This window comes from Mustela erminea, chromosome 12, assembly GCF_009829155.1.
Source record: "Mustela erminea isolate mMusErm1 chromosome 12, mMusErm1.Pri, whole genome shotgun sequence".
Taxonomy (NCBI): Eukaryota; Metazoa; Chordata; class Mammalia; order Carnivora; family Mustelidae; genus Mustela; species Mustela erminea.
The window spans coordinates 24,479,576-24,500,939 of NC_045625.1; the positions used below are offsets into that span (position 1 = coordinate 24,479,576).

At 45.4% G+C, this 21,364-nt stretch overlaps 1 long non-coding RNA gene across 1 annotated transcript in view; it reads right to left on the minus strand.

Annotated features, from left to right (window-relative positions):
* The window catches only part of LOC116570205, a 66,183-nt gene that overhangs the window by 13,855 nt on the left and 30,964 nt on the right, over positions 1–21,364 (minus strand). Inside the window, exon 3 of the long non-coding RNA XR_004277322.1 lies at positions 21,152–21,273. This is a non-coding gene — a long non-coding RNA (uncharacterized LOC116570205). The remainder of the gene's footprint in view (positions 1–21,151; positions 21,274–21,364) is intronic.

A 21,364-nucleotide genomic window follows, 5' to 3' on the forward strand; every position in this document is an offset into this window, starting at 1 on the left:
TCATGTATAGTTTCTCTGGGTGAATACAAATGGGAAAAGTCTGCCTCTGTTCTCCCCAAGCTGCAGAATTTGCTATTTCCAGGCCTGTGTCTAGATGCACAGTTAATGACTTAATGAATGGATACATGAATGAATCACAAAAAGGCAGGACTGGAATGCCGTTCAGAGATCAGCTCAACCAACCCTCGGGACCATATAGACCCTGACACCCAGACCTGAGTCTGCCAGTGAGTCAAGAAGAAAATGTAAGTCCCAAGGAAACCCAAGAACAAAATACAAGTCTCCAGATTCTCAGACACAGTGCCTCCTTTCACACATCATCTCCGCTGTGCAAAGATGTCCAGCACATAGACGATCGAGGTGGAGTGTCAACCTCCAGCCAGGACTCAGCTAGCTCCTCCCTGACTTCCCATCTATGAGCTTGGCAGGGCCTAGCTGTACCCTCAGTTCTATCAAGAATGCATGCAATTTCCCAGTGGGACTAATAATGTTTGCTAAGGACACCTAGAAAAATGGCAGGAGCACATGCACAGAGCAAGGAGCTCTGTTTTGCCGGCTTCTGCTTCCCTAGCCCAGGGCCACCCCGAGTTGGCGCTTCCTCCTGCCCAAGGAGGCAGAGAGAAACCTGAGGTTCCTGTGGGGAGTTGGACCACAGTGCAGGGGGAGCACTGTCCTCACTGATATTTCAGGGCTATTTCACAATCGCCAAACCACCAGGCACATGCAATCACTGGCCAAAAGGCAAAAAGTGCACATCTCAATTGTGTGTGTGTGTGTGTGTGTGTGTGTGTGTGTCGGCAGGAGAATTAAAACACAAATAATAAGGTCTAAAGGAAACTCAACCAGCCAGCAGAATTCCTTCTAATGGCAGTGTGGATTTTGGCCAAAAGAACATGTTTGAGACAAGGAGAAGATAGGCTTGCTCAAGTCAAGAATCATTTGTTAGATCACTAGATAACAGAAAAAAAAAATTCTCAAGGCAATCACAAAATGTGATATAGAGACACAGAATTATTTCTTAAGTCCAAATAAGTAAATACATGTTAAATTAAAAGAAAAACTGGAAATACTTTTTTTTAACTTCTGCATTTACCATTTTGGGTGCTATGATGTCACAAATTGAAAGGTCAAAAAGGAAGATTTTACCAAGATAAAAAGACCCAAAATTAACAAGTTTTTTGTTTGTTCATTTGTTTTTGTTTTTGTTTTTGTTTTTGTTTTCAATCCTTTACTAAAGGGATAGAAAGGACAATATACTTTCAAGGTAGGGTTGCCAAAAATGTAGGAAAAAATCTGGCAACCCTACCACCAGGGCTCCAGCTGGGAAGTATGGATACTATATTTTAGAAGATTACAACAGTCTCCATGCCTCCCTCAACCTTTCCCACAGTGTCAGGCCTAGAAGCTGATCTGGCCAAACATCCTCATTTTATAGATAAGGAAACAGGTCAGAGAGAAGAAGTGACTTGCCCAAGGTCACACAAAGATTCTGTGGTACAACCAGGACCTACACCCAGTCTCCCTGCCCCAGGATGGTTTGCCACAAACGACAGAGGCTCATATTACCATTGGGATATCCACAAGAGTTGATCCAAAACGCCAAGCACTCATGGATCAAGTGGATACAAATAATAATCTATATCCTGCCTTTTCGTGATTCATCAATGTATCCATTCATTAATTCACTAACTGTGCATCTAAACATCCAAAATTTGCCTGGAAATAGCAAATTCTGCAACTTGGGGAGTACAGAATCAGGCTTCCCCATTTGTATTCACCCAGAGAAGCTATACATGAGAAATCCTTGGGCCTATTCACTTGGAAATGTTGGGTCAAAAGGTAAGGAATCGCGAATTTTAGCACTTCTTAAATGTCCAGAACCTGAGTCAAATGAAATTGTATATGAAATCCAGTGTATAAAATAAATCAAAACTAAAACTGCCACGATTAAACCAAGATTAGGATGGTGTCCCTCCGGCTTTGCCTTCTCTACCAAAGCATCCCAAATTTGCACTGGGGGATTCTCTCAAGCTGCATCCCGTGCCATGGGATGACCACCAGTGTGAGCAGCACGTACCAGCTTTGGATTCAGAAAACTCACACCCTTGGGCCCAGTGCCAACTTCTCAGAGTCTCAAACAGAGAAAATAACAATTGTTATTAGCAAGATGTCGTTGCACACACTAGCAGGTGTGTAAACACATCGGACGCTGTAGGGCCCTAGACCAGCACTGGTTCGAACAGCTGTGTGCTCTCATGTCAATGAAAGAAGAATGCATAGAAAGCTGGGTGGACTATCTGTTAGTGCTATATATTTTTTAAAGATTTTATTTACTTATTTGAGAGAGAGTGTGTGAGACAGTATGAGCAGGGGGAGGGGCAGAGGAAGATGCGGAATCCCTGCTGAGCAGGGAGCTCAATGTGGGGCCTGATCCCCGGGCTCCCAGATCATGACCCGAGCCCAAGGCAGCTGATTAATCGACTAAGCCACCCGGGTGCCCTGTTAAGCTCTATTTTTGCTCTACTCCACAATCCATTCTCTTGCAATCTGTTACTGGTACTCTTCTTAAGATCTTAGGGATGAATTCCTTTTTTTTTTTTAATTCACTAATTTTATTTATTTTTATTTAAACAAGGATAGGTGACATACAATGTTCCATGAGTTACAGGTATAGGGAGAGATTCTCACAGGTCTGCCGTGACTCTTGACACCGGATTCTAAAGTGTTCAGCAGTCAGATTATGACCACAGTGTCTGTGAAGGTTGGTCAGGGAAACAAAAAGCCATGGTAAATCTTTGGATTTCCTTGGCAACCATGTTCCCTGACTGGAAGCCTCCGTGGTTATAAAACCCCTTGACCCTCCAGTATCCCAGGTGACTTTCTGAGAAGTCCAAGGCTCTTGATTTCTAGAAAGACATTGGATGCCCTAAGAATATCTAGTGCATACATAATACAAAGGCTGTGGTCCATATAGAAGACCACCCTTGGACAAGTCTGTCAAGAGTGAACTTGCCCGGGCACCTGGGTAGCTCAGTTGGTTAGGTGGCTGTTTTTGGCTCAGGTCATGATTCCAGGGTCCTGGAATCGAGCCCTACATCGGGCTCCCTGCTTAGCGGAGAGCCTGCTTCTCTCTTTCCCTCTGCCTACTTCTCTGCTTGCTTGTGCTCTCTATCTCTCTGTCAAATAAATAAATAAAATCTTAAAAAAAAAAAAAAAAGAGTGAACTTGCCTGGGGCACCTGGGTGGCTCAGTGGGTTAAGCCTCTGTCTTTGGCAGTGGTCATGATCCCAGGGTTCTGGGATGGAGCCCCACATCGGGCTCTCTGCTCAGTGGGGGAGCCTGCTTCCTCCCCTCTCTCTGCCTGCCTCTCTGCCTGCTTGTGATCTCTCTCTGTGTCAAATAAATAAATAAAATCTTTAAAAAAAAAGGAAAGAGTGGACTTGCCCAAGCCATGCCCAATGGTGGTGTTGTACTTGATGCATTACATTCCCTCCCCTGACCATTGTCTGCCCTTGCACTTTTTGAACTGTTTCATGCTGAGATCCCTTGGATCTCATCCTCCTCCATTTCAATTCAACATTTGTCATCTGGGACCTTGCTTCCTAGGAACACAACCCATGGCCTTAGGAAAATCCTGAGAAGCAAGAACCAAGGTGAGTTAGCTTGGATTGGGTAGCAAACAATTTGTGTATCCTTAGGCAAGACACAGCTTCTCCTTGTGTTTTGGCTTCTACAAACGAGCACAGACTTGCCTACCTCACCGGAAGACTGAGAGAACTTAAAAATGATGGGCATATTAGCAGAATGATCTGTAAAGCACTATTCAGACATAAGATTTTGTATTTCTACTGGCGGTGTGGACCTCTAAGCAACTCTATGCTCTCCTATTTTAATGCCTAGTAGAAAGCAATTGATCAGTAAATATTTATTCTCATTAAAGTGAATTCCTAATACTATTCAGATTAAAGTAGTTGCTGAAATACACAAATAAATTGGCATTTCAAATCTTCTGCCTCTTTGATGAGTTGAATAATGAGATCTGCCCTCTCTGCAATAAACTTTGTCGTCAGGATCTTTTAAAGGAAAGGTTTACTTGGTCAGAGTTCCTTCTATGGTGCTGGTTTTCTAGTGCAGGTAAGAAACACATGAGGAACTACACTTCATTTGGCAACAGAAGTGGTAGGATAAGACCAAGACAGCTCCATACCCTGGGAAAAGATGTAGACACGCATGAATTTCTCCTCAACAGATCAATCAGCCAGGACTGCATCAGGCTGAGACTGAAAAGAAATAAATCTAGAAGCCTCTACTGAAAATCCACCACCTGGCCTCTGACGTCTTAAATCTCTTAAGAAGCCATCTCTTACATATGAGGAATCCTTTTTTCAGAGGAACATTTACATTTGATGATAAGTATAAATAGGACTACAATGGCACTTAGAATTTTCCAGTGCACAAAAGGACCCAAAGATCTGCTGGGACCTTTGCGTGGGATGGAAGAGTTCACAAGGAGACACTGAGACAGGGGCCACATGAGATGACTATTTGCAAATTCCTCGAATTTTGAGGTTGAGGAACTGGCCTGACAGAAATATCACTCCTTTAGCTGAGGGTAAAGAGGCATGTGTGAGAATGAGTTGTGAAAGGCAAGGGGAAATAAGAATGTGGAGAAACCTGGGTCTTGTGTAAGCATTTCTCAGATTCTTCAAATGTGCTAATGGGGTCCGTACCCAGGACCTAGTTGCACTCCACAGCCCTATCACCCCATTCTCTCCAGAGATCAAAAGGACAAAAGGACACAGGCTTCTAGAGCTGACAGCCTGTCCAGGACGGCCAGTAGCCGTGTTGCCTCCTTACTTTTGAGTTTTGGAGCCTGGAAACATGGTCTCATTTGCTCCTCTCCATCACCCTAGGAATAAACACATTGTCATACCCATACCCCAGATAAGGCGGCCAACCATAGCCTGCCTGCACAAGAAGGGAAAAGCCCATGCAGTTATGAAATAATATTTAAACTTAGGGATAAATGGAGTGAAGAAATTTCCTGTCACATTTATGTTTTTGGAAAACAGCCTTTCCAGAGAGTAAGCAGAACCAAAACTAAGTATTAATTGCCTAATAACCACAGTTTTAACTGGATGGAATTTTATGAGATGCCCAAATTGGGCATGCTGTGTTTCTAAGCAAAAGGACTAAATTGTCATTTTGATTTGTTTCTCTCAATAGATTTTAATCCTTTCATTAATCTTTATTAACGGGATGGGTAGAAATGGAAAGCAAAGCCAAAAGGATGCTTAAATTCCTCAGAATTAGAGTAGTGTGACATGTAAATAAAAGCTTCCCCCTTATCCACACCAACCCCTACTGATGTCTGTCTTGCTTAGGGAATAAAGTCATTTTTCTCCATTAGGCCAGCTCTATGGAAAATGTCAGCATTGAATTGGAGCCACTGTAGGCAAGACTGCATTGTAAGTGCCCGCAAATAAATTGCTTTGACCTGAGGCATTTCTGTTTAGAACAGAATGGCGAGGCAGTGGTGGTTGCTGGGCACTGCAGGAGGACATGCTGGTGGCAAAGACTTCCCCAGGCCTCTGGAATAAGTGAAGTGCTTACCAGCCCCTAGTTTTCAGATGAGGAAATGGGGGTAGAGCTGGTGAAGGCCTTCATGGCCATGGCAGCTCCTGGGCCAGGATCAGGGTCTGCATTTCCCACACGGACCCCACTGTGGTGCAGGGGTGGGGTATGTATGCTGAGGTGAGACGTGTGGCTGGAAAGGGTCTTCTGGGAGGTGAAACCCAGCTGGGTCTCAAACAGAAGCAGGAGTTATGAGGGCAGGGCAGAGGGAGGGATGGTAAATTTAGGGAAAGTGGGAATTTCCCTGTGTTGAAGCGATTGCGGGAAGTCTGCTTTGTCTGTGGAAGCAGGTGGAGATTGGGAAGGAGAAAGGTAGGAGCCTGATCAGAGACCCTGTATTCATCCTAGCTGCCCCTGCCTGCTCCATGCCAACGGATGGCTCCTAGAGTGTGGGTGAATGTCCACCGGCTGTCCGCCCTTACGCTGGGGGCCTCACCTGCTCAGGCTGCACCAATACCCCTCCAAAGTCTATTTCCTCCCCCTTGAGGTCCCTCCCACCCCCCTCTCCCCATCTCCCTTCCACAGGAGTAGAAAGATAACGCTGCTACCACACTTCTAGGGGAGAGAGAGACGGAGGCGCTGGGGAGACCAGAAATAAGAAGGGAAAGGCTGCCCATTCTCACCCCTTAAGAGAGTCACACTCCAAGGACCCCTTGTTCCCTTCAAGGTTTTATTTGTAGTTCCAGAAGGCTGGGCATCGAGGGAACCACTGGAGTTTCGGGCCTGCCATGAATGACTTACACAGCAAGGTTGAAGGTTGTGGGGATCTTTTCCAGGGTTCATCTCCTGCAACCACCCAGCCTTTCACTACAGTCCTCCAGCCTAACCCCAATGCAAGCAGGATGATCAGGCCACCCCGAGGCCTCGGTATCTGGTGTCTGTGTCACTGGGGTTGGGTTACTGCTGAAAGATGCAAGGGTTTCCCTGGGGCTGATGACTGGCCACCACTCTAGACTGGTACCGCTTTGTAGAAATCATGCTTAGAAACAGGCCTGCCCTTTTGACCTGGGGAGTGGCGGCACTGTTTTTACTCGCTGTCTTTGATAATTTGAAAATTCTGAATGGAGGGCATTTGATCGCTTTGGGAAAAACAAAGCATTACAAAAACCCTGTAATTGTACTGGGTTCCACCATTGCTGGAGTTGGCTGCTACCAGCCCACGAGAGCAGAACACGCACCTCCCTTCTCCAACGCATGGTCAGCGATGTCAGTTTGGTGGCTGGAGACAGCTGTGAAGTATTTGCACCACAAATAGTGGCCGATACATCAAATAATCACTGATCTCATCTCATTCCCCGGAAGAACCACACAAAGCCACCACTCAGAGCAGAAAACAGACTTCCTGGTGCAGGTGCAGTGCCGAACTCCAGCACGTGGGAATGGCCCCAAAAGCAACCCAGAAAAAAACCATCACACCTTTCGTGAGCACTTGCCTGATGACTGTGAAACAAACAGACATCATTTTTTATATTTTTTTCCTCCAGAGCCGGGATTGTTTTTGGAACACAGTAACAAGAGACCTCCCTGTGGAACCAGAAGGCATGGGTGTGTTTGAGTCCTCACCGTTGCCTAGGTATATGTCATCCTGGGTTGGTCCCCAGACTCAGTTTCTAGAGTTCTGTGATGAGGCTGACGAACTATTTCCCACCCTGATCATGAGGACTGATCAAAATCATAGCCATGAAACAGAATTCGGGGCAAACAGCAGACAGTAAGATGAATACCAGTTGATGGAGAAAATGTGGGAACCACCTTGCTAGCGAAATGAAGAGTTCCTCTCTTCCTTCAAGGGGAAGTCCATCCCTCCAGCGCCCCCATGTTAAGCTCACATTTCCATCTGCCCAGACCATGGCAATCCGCACCCGCTCGGAAGAGCTAAGGGGAGGAAGGTCCGATCCCAGGCCCTCTCCACTGGCAGTGCTGGTGGTGCTGGCGATGACTCCCTCGGGAGCTGTCACAGCCAGATGCCGGCAAGCATGACAGCTCTAGAAACTTTTCCAGCTGTAGCATCTTTGATCACGGGGAATTCTCTAGACTCGGGAAGAAACAAATCTTATTAACTGTGCTGTAAGCATGCTTTCTTCCTCTAAGATCTCTGGAGAAAGAACTGTCTGTTGCTGGGAGTCTTAAAAGATGAGTCTAGCAGAAGGTCTGAGGGCAGACCTCTGCTTATTGTTGCCACATAACAAATCGCTCCAACACGCAGGGGCTTATAACAGCCATGTTAGCACACTCGCACATTTTGTGGGTCGGGGATTTGAAAAGGAAACAGGCTTGATGCTACTCCCCAGTGCCTGAGGACTCAAATGGGAAAACTCAAAGACCAGGGGTGACTCAGCAGCGAGGAACTGGAATCATCTGGAAGAATTGTCACTCACGTGTCTGGCTGTCGGCAAGGTCCTCGGTTGGTGGTTTCCGCCAGAGAGCCTGCACGTGTCCGGTCCTTGTGGCCTGGGCTTCCCCACAGCATGGCAGCCACATGCCTCTCAAATGTCACCTAAGGACTCCCAAGGCAGATGTCCCAACTTCCCAGAGGGAAGCCCATCTCACTCTCCAGCCCTGACAGTTCATGACCTGGCATCAGAAGTTACTCTGTCACTTCTGCAGCGTTCTGTTCTTTCTAAGCAAGTTGAAGGGCCTGCCCAGACTCAAGGAGAGGGGAATTAGAGTCCACATCTTGATGGGAAAGTGGTGAGGTTCCAGAAAAGCAAAGGAATGGAACGTGATACTACTTCCATCCTTAAAAAATGTGCTCTGTCACAGGCGGTAACAGTGGTACCTTCACTTCCCATCTGTATATTATGGAAAACTACAGCTTTGATGTCTGCCCTTGGCCTTCTCCTCTGCAAGCCCCAGGCTGGGTCAGGTCCATTGTTCCTTCACGATGTCCCCATTAAAGGATTTTGCAAGCAGCTTGGGAGCCAAAGCCATGACTTGTTCATCTGGAATCTCCCATCCACATGCTGCTCCTGGCACAGAACAAGGCCCAGAAGTGGCTCTGGGATTGGGATTATTATAGAACATAATAGTAATTTTAATAAACATCTAATAGGGCTTCTTATATGTCAGGTACTGCTTCTAAAACTGCTAAGTGCTTTAGAGATATTAACTCATTTAATTCTTCTGGGTGTTTTAGGAGGTAGGGACGAGGGTCATTGCCCATTTGGCAGACAAGAAAGCTGAGGCTCAGGCAGGTTTAATGACTTGCCCAAGATTGCTCAGCTGACAAGCGGCAAAGTCAAGATTTGAATTCAGCAGCCTGATTCCTAGAGTTGGCCCTCTCGAGCACTATGCCACACTGCTTCCCAGGGTGCGGGCAGCCCTTGTCAACGGGACAGGCTATTGAAGTTTCCATGCTGAACCTGCCACCTCCCTGCACAAATGCACACCTGCCCTCTCTGGGTGTCCATGTGCTTGTCAGGTGACACACAGAGACCAGACTTCCGAGGGCTTTCCAGGCCTGCTCCGTATGCTGTGTCTTCGCAAGCAGACTAAGCCAAAAGCTCAACCTTTTATGAGACAAGTTTTTATGGTCCTCTAGAAAGAGCTTAATGGGGTCTTTTCAAAGGTTACTGAGGACCCGAAGTGCTGGGATAAAAAGCTGTAAACCAGAATACAGCATTCATTTCAAGTCATTCATCCCAGGAATGTATGCAGAGCACCGACTGGTACCAGATGCCATGTGAACCTGTGGATATCCGAGTGAGTCAAGGTCCCTCGAGAAGCTCATGGTGTGTGTCGGCGGGGGGTGAGGGGTGGGTGGGATGTGAGCCGACCCAAACACAGAACCAGAAATTACAAGGGAACCGGGAGATGAGTGTGACTCTGGGGTGCCAGGAGCAAGCAGCACAGCCACGGGACCCGGCTCTGAGAGGAAGAGAGAAAACCGCCTGATTCTCATTTTGCGATCCTGGCCAGCTGAGACAATTTTCTGGGACTGCTCAGAGCTCTGCAGGAGAGGCAATCTGCTCTGAGACATGATGTTCCAGTCCGCGCTGTCTTTTCTTGACATCAGATTCTTGCCTGACCTACACTCATGGCTTTAGTGGACTTTTGGAGCTCCTACCAGGCCAGCAAAAAAGAATGAGGGCACATGACCCCAGAGTGACATTTTGATCTCCTTTTTAATTTTGATAGCGCACAAAAACCCAGCACGACAAGGAAGAGCTGAGAGGTGGACGGCAGCATCTCTCCCCTCAGACGGGCCATCGCCAGGTGCCTTTCCACTTAGAAAGGGACCCGAGGAGGAGCAGGAAGGCCTGGTGAGGTGAGCCTGCACTAGGGAAGCCACAGGCCAGGACGGGACTACAAATTGGACACTCCCAGCCCGGCTGCCTGCAGCCCGTCCTGACGCCTGAACTGACTGCCCCATCAAAAGGCAGCACAGGGGAGAGCTGGTGAAAGGTAAATGCCTTCCATTTGTTCCACTCAGCAGTGCTATTAGTAGCACACGGAAAGAATTTTGGTGTCAGATTTTTATCCCGAAAGCCTCAGTTGGATAGCGCGGTATTTTGCTTCCATAGCAATCTGCTTCTGATAGGATTTCCCTCCCGTTGGTTCAAACTCCCCCACTTCATGCCTCCCAAGAGCAAAGCTTTGATTTCTGTTTCTTCATCCCTTCTCTCCTCCACCTCGAGGACAATGGCCGACGGCAGCCATTTTCTGACTCTTACTTGCTGGAGGCCCCTCCCTGCCCTGAGGACTTCCTGACCACCCTCCTGAGACCGGGGTCATGATCTCCCCTCACAGACAAGGCTGTGGGGCTCCGAGAAGCAAAGTCACTGAGCTGGGTTCCCGCCTCGGGGCAGTGGCAGAGGGATCCACAGCACCTGCTGCCTGGACCCCGCAAGGGCCGCACAAATGCCAAGTCCCTGGGACCCCGTGTCACCTGAGCTGCTCCAGCTTCTCATCACTACTCCCTACAGACCAGCCGACACTGGCTGGGGGCCGTTTTCAAGCAGCTTTGTAGCTTTTCATAAAACCCCTTGCATTTTCCCTCCAAAAGTAATTTTCCTGAGTTCAACACAGAGTCAGAGTTTCACTGTTGTTATTTAACAAATGGCAGAGGTTTTGACGATCGCCTTGTTTTCTTACTTGGTATCACTGAGAACTTGCTACATCTACTTCAAGGGAATAAAATGATACCAGAATAGATTTATGGAAAATGAAAACAGGAACTGGCAAAGTCAATGCTATTTCACAATTTTTGCTAAAGGAGTTTGCAACATTTGGATTTAGTTGTGCTTTTCTCTCTCTCTCTCTCTTTTTTGTGCTGTTTCAAATGAATTAGTCTGAATATAAAACATTTTGCACTTGCTAGAATGCCACGTGCCTTGCTCAGAGGCGGAGGGGGAGAACTCCATGAAAAATCCAAGTATTAATTTGCATTTCATAGGAGACCTTCTCCGCTCCCTTTTCCCCGAAATCAGGAAGCTGATTTCTCTGTAACCTCAAATGAGCTTGTGCTGTCTCTTTATAGAACAGAAAGAACAATATCCCCTTTAAAGAGAAGCCGCTCCTGCTATGGTGTAGGGGCCATTGTTGGCTCTCAGGTCCAAGGACAAAGGCTGGTGGTGAGCCTTTGAAACATCTCTGAACCTCAGTGTCGCCATGTCTGAATCCACACCATGTGCCCCAGAAAGGCTGCTGAAGGGCTAAGTTATCCCATGTAAGTGAAAGAAGTTTGTAAAAGGGTTTTAAATTTCTCTTGACCTAATGAATGGGGTGATCCCTGAAGCCATCATCACAGTCATGATCTAGACTATAACTTAACGTACAAGCAGGAACTTAAAGACACCTGCCGCGCCTACATGAAACAGTTTCCACACAACGACCTCGGCGCTGGTTCCGGCAAGCGTGTGATTTTATGGTAAGGCTGCATGTTTCAGAGTGATTGCAGGAGTCTGTGATGATTCAGTCAAGGGCTTGGCTTACACTGACCTTTGGTACAAAAGGCGGAAAAAAAAGACTCACTTTGTCATTCATTCACTCATTCATTCATTCAACAAACCCTGAGTTCCTTTTACAAGGAAGAACGGAGGTGCCAATAAGGAAGAACAGAAGCATTTTAGAAGCACAATTTACGTAGGCTTCCCACATGTTAAATATTCATTTACCAAAAATGGGTGGGAAATTGCCCTGCAACCTACGAAGGTCACAGAGAGGTGAGCCTCTCACTCTAGAAATCATTTGGACTTCTAACTTAAAGTAGGCCCCAGAGATTCACCTCATTCCTTGTTGGACCGTCTGATGCAGTTTTAAATGATCAAGTATATGTTAAATGTGTGCCCTACCTTCATCTGTAACATATCTCTTTCCAGGTAGATTTTCTCCAGTCCATTGGAAGCAGGAAGATTCTACAATTAATGGACATCGAGTGGAGGGCAGGACATCCAACAAAGACACAGGCCTTTTCCAGTGAGGGTTCCTGGAGGCCTATGACTCCCATCCTCTGCAATGGCCTGAGGCATATGGACAGTCTCAGTTGGTCTTTCTGGGCTTGAATTTTCTTAAAAGATCAGGTGCTACCAGCCTGCCACCCTGACTCATTCCACCACAACGTGTGCAGGCCAGGCCTTTTTAGGGGATACGTGGGCCTTTTTAGGGTCTCTTGGGCCATAAGAGATTTCCTTTTGTTACCTGTGCTTCTCCCCATTCCTCTCCGCTTCCTGGGTGCAAGTGGAAATGCACAGGAGGGGCTGTGAGGCAAGGAGATGCTGCGGTGTCCTATTCCTTAGACACAGGTCCCACAGGGTTTGGGGAAAAGCTCTTCCCTGAAAGGACACTGAGAACGGGGAAAAGCAGGACATAAAGAGGGTGCACTATTTTCTCTAGCTTTACCATTAGCAGGAAAGAGGGGGTGCAGAAGAAAAAGCACAGGCTCTTTGGGGTTATACTGAGGTCCTTATACAAGCTTGTCCTTTCAGCTCAAGCTGTGTAACCTCTGTCCCCTCACCTGTAAGAGGGGCATGACAATAATAACCCTAAAAGATGTGCTGGGAAGACTAACCCAAGAAACGACTATCTAAAAAGCAGCAAGGTTTCTATCCGTGCAGAATAATAGGCCCAGAAATAACAGTTAACACCATGGCCCTGAAGGGGCAGAACATTTTTCCGTGTGCCCTTCTGCACTCTTTGGCTGTCCAATAATCAAATTGGCATAAGAGAGATTAACAGGAGAGAAACAAATTTCACATGTACAATAGCCCCATAAAAACAGGAGAGCCCAGAGAGCAGCCAGGTGATGGAGGCTTACAGAACATCCTAAGCCACGGAAAGGGGTACCAGTCTGGGTCTGGGGTCCAAGGGGAGCGAGGCCCTTCACCGGAAGGGAGAGATGTTTGGAAAACAAAGCAGCCCTGTTGTGCAGATCAGTTTCTCAGGTAAAGAGGTGTCTCTGGTAATAACTTTCTTCCTGGCAGCTTTCCAATGCAAATTTAGGCAGGTGAGGGGAGGAAAACAACTTCTCCTGAATCTGCTGGGTTTTAACAGCCTTAACTCAAAACAATACTTACGTCAAAGAGGCATATTTTGGGGTAGCAAAATCAGCTCCCTTTTTATCCCATTATGGCCTCAGTCATAAGTACTAATGCAAGCGGGAGGCAGGAGCTGCTAGTATCTTCCCAACAGTAGGGATGACTGGAGATGAGCCCACGGCCCCTCAAACCTCCTGCTCTGACCTTTTCCTGTACCTCCTTTTCCTCTACCTCCAAAGCTTCTTCAAGGCACCATCTGCCTTCCCCACCAAGAATCTTCACCCTATCTTCCTTCTGGCATCCCTATCAAGTTCATGTCCAAAGGTTATGGGACAAGGGCCTCCACCATTGTCCTCAGTGAGCCATCCTCACTTCTTCACACCCTCGGGTACCCAGGCGCAAGCCCACATCATCTCCCTGCTGTGCCGTAGCACTGCCCCTTCTTTGGCCTCCCTCCTCTGATCCTTCTCCCTGCCACCCCCTCCACATCCAAAACCTCCAGACCATAACAACCTCCTATGCAGCAGCTCTGGAACGGGGTGCACATGCCCTGTGGGTCCTCAAGCCAATCCACTGAGGACAGAAGATAAGCGTCGCCACTTTCTGTTCTCTATCATTCATTTTCATTTCTATTAGTGTTTTATACTTTGAGCTAACACTTGCTGAGCTCTCACTCCACTGAACCCCACTCTATTTACTCTATATCCTCATCACAGCAGCCCTGGGTGATCGTCGTATTTTAGAGGCAGGGAAACTGAGGCCCAGCTACATGCAGTAACTTGCCTGTGGTCACACAGCCAGTAAGTGACCAATGTTGTGCTTGTAGAAGTACTCAGATACTATCACACACGTGCCTAATTTATAAATAAGTAAATAAAGATGTACAAATTGGGGCAGAATGCTTGAAAAAAAATTTTTTTTTGCCATGGTTGTACAATTTTAAAAGTTTTAGATTAAATGTATACTCTTTACCTTGGCCTTCCAGATGAATTCTATCTGGCTACTGCCTACCTCTGCACTCTTCCTTCTAGGGACTTCCCTCCCATTACGGAAGCACAAGGCTTCCGGTTTCCAGGTGTTTGCGTCTGCTCTTATCTCTGACTGGAATGCCCTTCCTTCGGGACCTGTCAGCGAGGGCAAGATCTGAACTGCAGCGGAAAATTTGTGCTTTAATGGGAAACTCGGATTGTCTCGAAGACACCTTTCCCTGGTGATCTGACTCGGATTCTATGGGAGCTATTTTACAACTCTGGAAATTGTAGCTAGCTGATAGCAATGCAAAATAACCCTTGTTTATAGACATGTAAATCCTGTCCTATCCACAGAGGTTCTACTGACTTTTCTCCTCAGTGAAAGAAGCTGGTTTTGCCTCTATTTGCACATTCATTTCAATATTCCTCCCTGAGGCATGTGCCAGTCCTTTGGATTGTCCCGGTTTTAACACCTGCCTGGTTCCCTCACTGATGATGAGGGAAATGAAATTTTGAGCACATGTCTAGTTTCTACCTGTATGGGGGGAAAGATACCATCCTTGTTTCAAACGGTCATTAGGCAACATGGATTTTGACCCAGAGCCCATGCTCTTTGCTCTCATCCTGTTCAGACAACCAACCGTCAACTGAATACCTACTTAGTACCAGGCCCTGTGTTGGGAGCTGGGGATCAGCGATGAGTGAAACATGGTTCCCACCATCCAGAGACTCCAGGTCAGGTGAAAAGGAGAGGCAGAACACAAAGAGAAACTATGGTATCAAAGTGAGGAGTCCCTAGTCCCAGGTGGGAACATGGAGAAAGTTTCCTGAGAATAAAAATGAATATAATAAGATAATCCCATTACAACAAATACTAACATTCTACCCAAAAAACATTAGACAAAATAAAATTTTGTGGTGACTCTTACTTAAATGAAGTGAAGCAAACCTTGGCCACATTTGGTTTCTCGTGAGATATGTTAGTAATGCTATTTGGCCTACACTGCATTTTAAATAATAATATACCCCTTTCCAAAGAATACAGTCCAATATTTCTAAATCCCATGTACAGAACTGATAAGTTGGAATTATTCAAACAATCATCATCAAACAGCCATCCCCGCAAAAAGAGAAAAGACACAGCTATACAACAATGGGACAAACAGCTTTCCTGACACCACGCCAAAGGAACTGCAAGCATGTGTGGATCTGAAATTAAAACTAAGACATAAATGTATCTACCTGAGTTTTGGATTGGTAATCCACATGCAAACTTCTCTACCACCAAGGAAAGTGATTTTATTTATCTTCATTCCAAGCTCCATCCCCACTTCACTTACTCATTCATTCACCCATTTTCAGTTCATCCATTAATTCATCCTGAAATCTGAATGACTATTTGGGTCTATAGAAGCTTGAAGGGGTATTTGATGAAAAAAACCTCAGTTCTTGTCTTCAAAAGATTCGTATTCTTGTTAAGGGGGGATATGGGGGGAGGGCCCACAGGTAAATACCCATAATGCAAAGTAACTATGTTCTCATAGAGGTTATATTTGGAGGGAGCTGAGAGCAGAGGGGACAGTGATGACAAGCGGACGAGTTTCTACCACAGGGAAGACACAGGGCAAGGGTGGACCAGATGAATCTGACATGAAAACTCATTCCCCCTTCCAGGAGCATGTGTGTCAAGAACATGGTTAAATATAATTTTCGAAAAGCTAAAAGCATGACTTTTCTGCAAACATAAAACAGGTCAAAGATTTCATTCAACTCCTTAATTAATAAGATGTTAAAACCAGTTCAAATGAGAATTTAAGAAATGTTAAGAATAAGACTCCAGATTGGATACCAACCTGGTTAATGTCTCACAGGGCCAAGAACAATCACCTTTGGGTCATTTCGAGGATCCTGACCATGCTGCCTTTCTTTCTAGGTTCAGCGAGCTGGGCTCCATACCCCACCAATCACCTGACTGCCTTGGGGTGTGTGGGCCCCCTTCAGTCAAGCCCAAGATGACCTGGCAGGATCACCTTCGTTCTTTATGTCACTCCTTACCAGGTTCTACTTGAAGGATATAATGACAGTTTATAGGAAAGAAGTATTTAGGCATATGATATTGAGTAAAGGGAAGCACATCCTGTTGTAAGGCCCATAGTGTCCCAAATTAACTGTGACTTGGAAACAGGCATTAGATCATACTGGATGTTCTTCCAATGCACTTCTGGGCTTTCAGCTTTGATTGGCTTTCTACTGAGTGGGCTATTCTAAATTCTTTAGGGGCTGAAGTTAACTTGCAGACTTTATTTTATCCTTTCCTTTCTGTCCCTCCCCTCCCCTTCCCTTTCCCTTTCCCTTTCCTTTCTCCTTTCTCTCTTCCTTTTCCTTTTTTTTTTTTTTTTTTTTTTCCTGTTTGGTAGAGATGCAAAATCTCTGACTGTACTGAGCTCCCATGGTTTACACCACAATGATCTCAGTGATATTTATTTCAGCGGCAGTGGGTTTACCTGGTTTGAAGTTCTTCCATGTCAACTGCAGCAGCAGTGGTGGGACCAGTAGAACCAGCTGATTTGTCAAATCCTACTCCCCAGAGTTTTGAGACGATTCAACCAGCACAGAATAAGAAAGAGTCTGGTGTTTTTAAGCAACAAAAGGAAGCTCGTTAGGACAGACAAGTAGTTTGGGGCGTGGGGACAATGGGGTAAAGTGGTATGAAGAAGTTGTGAGTTGTGTTTAGGAGTGTGCAGATTTTGAATCCTGGACCTGAATGAAAGGTGAGGGATCACCCCCAGGGGGGCTTAAGTCAGAGTGAGACATGGTCTGTTGTGCAGGTTGGCAGGACTGCTCTGAAAGATTTTGGAGTCAGGACACTCAACAAGGGCATGAGGACTCATTCCCAGCTAGATGATGAAGGCTTGGGCACTTCAGAGAAACACTGAAGTGACAGAATTCAGAGAGTCAGGAACAATTCACTTGAGAACTGAAAGTAAAGAAAATTTGAGAATCTCTCCGTTTTTAAATGTGAGTGTCTGAGAGGAAGGTAGTGCCATATTTAAAAAAATAAAGAAAGAAAAGCAGTTTTAGGAAAATGGATTGAAGATGACAAATTTAGTCCCATAGTGGGCACTGGTAAGGTGTTGAGAAATCTCAGTGAACTAGAGAGACTCAGAAAGCCCATTGAGTCTTTGTTTTCCATTAGGAGTCTGCCTTGGAATAACATGTGCCCTTGAAAGTATTTATAGAAGCAACACAACCCAAGTCTCATGTCACAATTCTGGCGGAATGGGAAGCTTCCACTGTCTTTTCGGTCAATTATTTCTGAGGATTTGAGTACCTGCCCTGTGGCAGTCAAGTGCTGGGAGGCAGAGGCTGCTCAGACGTTGTCTCTGCCCTGTGAGAGTTCACAGCATCTGAGAAATGAGCCATAGCAGGTAGCAGTGGCCGGGGAGGAGGGGCGGAGAGGGGGCAGGAGCGTCACAGAGAGGAGCCCACCCTTCTCCTGGCCGTAGACATCCACTCTCCAGGCGCACAAGGTCAGCTGGCCAAAGGGTTTATGAGCTGCCTTCCTCTGATACAAGAAGTCACTCACTCACAGGAGGAAGGGGAGAAAGTAACTAAAAATAGAGTGGTTTCTGATTTGAGTACATTGCGACATTCTTTGGGTCATTTTAAGGAACAAGTCCCTGTGTTCTGGCAGGGAGAACTTGGAAATCAGCAGCCGTAGGTGATTTGAGTTACAATATGTTTAAGGGCTGGACCAGGCTTTCAGAAATCCTTCAGACATTGCTTCTCCTTAAAGGAAAGAGAGAACGTCATTTCCTTTCTTTCTCTCTCTCTCCCCCCATCTCCCTTTCTCTTCTCTCTCACCACCCCTGCACCCTACCTCCCTCCCACCCAACCCCTACCTCTTTCCTTCTGGAACACAGGTGCTAAGAAATAGACTGATTTATTTGATCCCTTTACTTCCAAAAGCATAGTATCACCAAAAGTCCAGGTTCAGGTACAAGGTCTCAAGCCTTTTAAAAGCTGCATATAGGGGTGCCTGGGTGGCTCAGTGGGTTTAAGCCTCTGCCTTCGGCTCAGGTCATGATCTCAGGGTCCTGGGATCGAGCCCCGCATCGGGCTCTCTGCTCTGTCGGGAGCCTGCTTCCTCCTTTCTCTCTGCCTCTCTGCCTACTTGTGATTTCTGTCAAATAAAATTTAAAAAATATTATAAATAAATAAATAAATAAAAGCTGCATATATATTTCCAGAAGCCCTTATTGGAGAGAGGTGAGGCTTTTCAATTATCCATCTCAATCTTCCAAAGACTACCCTGTCCATAAAGCCGCCTCCCAATTAAACCTGACTCTCTGTCCTTGAAGCTCACAAAGCGCCTGACCTGCATCTTTCTTTTCTGTTTCCTATAATAACAACCCACAGAGACAGTGAGTCTAAGCTTGGCATTCTAGTGCCTAGCACAGTTCCAGGAACTTAGCAGGGGCTGAGTAATTTTTGATGGATGAGGGAATTTATCCCTAACTCCTCAGCACCTGTCACAGTGCTGACCACCCAATAGGCTCTCAGCGGTTCCTGAATGAATGAATGCATCAACATAAACTCAGCTTCTCTCTCTAATAGGTATTAGGGATTAGCAGAGTGGTTACTATATGGTTTCCTTTCCTTCCCCACTCCACCCCCACCCCAGCACCGACTCACATTTTGTTCCTGGTTAGTCCTGGGCATGGACTTAAAAACATTATTTTAATGAAGAACTCTCTGTACTTTGCAACTTTCATATAAATCTAAAATTATCCCACAATATGAATTAATTTTAAAATTTAATTTGTTCTTCCTTTGGAAATTTTCTTCTACCAGTTAACCACCAGAACACTGGGGAAGTTCTTTTTTATACCTCTTTTCATTGAAAATCCTGCTTTTTATTTAACAATTTACATGTATATGCAAAATGCCATTTATATAGCATTCATCCTGTGCCAAGAACCATTCTGGGTTCTTTATAAATATAACTCATCGGATCCTTGTAACAACCCTGTGGTGGTAGTAGTCTCTTCTTACAGATAAAAAAATTGAGGAGTGGAGAGGTTGGGTAACAGGCATCAGGAAGGGATCAGACAGCATAAAGTCTGGTCCTCTTAGGATGTTACTCTTTTCCTGGAACTTCTTTTCTCATGAGTTGAGACATGGTCTCTGTCCATGCAGTCTGAATAATGTAGTATACGAGGTTCCACCATAAGAGAGACCCTGAACCAAAGCCATATGACACAGCTCAGAAGAAAGGTACTACATTCGTTCTCCCTACACATTTCATGAAAGAAAGAATGATCTCTCTTTCCAACAGTCTGCACCCAAAGCCAACTTCATGTCCTTTCTCAGAGGCTGAGTCAAGGCCAAAGACCAGCCCAGCTGACAGTCAAGCCATTGCTTTATTCTTGTTGACCGGAGCAGAAGCCTAATGCGTCTTTCTACCACATATGCTGTCTTTTTCTAACTGCATCAGCTCATCCATTCCCAAATCTTTTTTTTTTTTTTCATTCCCAAATCTTTTAACGATTCCTTTTACACTGAGCACTCTTCCCAGTTTCTGTCTATAGACTTCTCTTCAGAGATAAGGTCCTGCGTGTTCCCCTTCCCTGTTGTGTGGCTGAGACTGCTATCTCTTGGGTCACCCAAGCTGCCTTCGTGGCCTTATCTTCCACCTCCTGTGCCGCTGACCTGCTGTCCTACTACATCCTTCCACCTGCAAGGTTCAGATACTTCACTTTTCGATACAACTCTTTTCGATCCACAGCATGGTTCTTCCTTTCCCTCTCCCTGAAATAAACTCTAATCCCTGGTCCATCTAGTAGATTTCTATCTATTTTTCATAACTTATCCCAAATGTCTCCTCTTCTTAGAAACTTCCCTGACATTACTAGGTTGCAGAGAAATTGCTTCTGGGGCCACACTGACTGTCCAGGACCTGAATTCCCCATGCCATAGGCTTCCAAGTCTGTCCTAAAGTGAATCTCTACAATTCTTCTCAGGATTCTTTTTTAATTAACAAACATAAATTGAACTGCACACATCTTAAGTGTATAATTAGATGAGTTTTAACAAATACAGACACTCACAAAATAAACACATCAATTAAGAATTAGAACATTACCAGCAGCCTGGAATATTCCCTCATTTCTACCAATCAATCCCCATCTCTAGCCCCAGAGACAATCATTGTCCGAGATCTTTCAACAAAGATTCAACCTATGACTCAATTTTCATATAAACTGAATCTTACAATCTCTCTTTCTTTTTGTCTGGTGTCTTTCACTCAACATGTTTTCAAGATTAATCCTTGCTGTTTCATACATCAGTAGTTCATTTGTTACTGCTGAGTAGTATTCCCCTATATGAAGATACCATAGTTTGTCCATTCTCTTATGGATGGAAATTTGTGTTGTTTCCAGTTCTGTGCCTCTATGAATAAAGCTATTGAAAACATTCTGTTATAAGTCTTTTGTGAACATGTGTTCTTACTTCTCTTAGGTAAATACTCTTTCAAGGTGTCTGATATTGCTACTACCAACTTATCAAACTAATTTCCAATTTTAAATATTTTCAGTGTTTTTCCTGGACTTAAAGGCCCAGTACAAGTTTTTAAGAACCACTCCCATAACAAGTCTATAAAAGAGCCATAATTAACCCCAAGGAGCATGTCCAAGGTGTTGCTCAAAGAACAACACAGAACTAGAAGATAGTTTCCAATACCAAGGCCCCAACTCTTTGCCTTCTGAGAAGAATGCCACCCATGGTACGTGTGTTTGGTATGCTCCCAAACACATGTGCCACCCCCCATCCTTGAAGCGCCTTCAAATCAGCTCCCTTTTCCTCCAGCCAGTGTTTTGATGCCTTCAAAAGTCAAGGGTCCACAAAGGGTAGGCACCCCAAGTCCAGGATCCATTTTTCTTCTTTATTTTCTTGCTAGCCCTGGCAAATAAATATCAACCAGCCAACTGTGGCTATCTCAATATTTCCTGATAACCCTATTACGGAGAAGAGGGTATAGATAATTGAGCCATCAAAATACGAACTCACCTGGTACCAAATCCAACGGAAGGAAAACCTTTCTTTACGTGTTTATTTTATATCAGATGGAGGGGACACAAAGGTGACTAAGGGCCAGTCTTGAGTTTCAGGGCAGTCTTGAGTTTCACAGCCTGGTGAGGGCAGACAGATTATTAAACATGGCAAATAAAAGAGGCCTTCGTTTTAGCTCTAAATGGTGGGGGTAGAGTCCCTTTCTGGAGA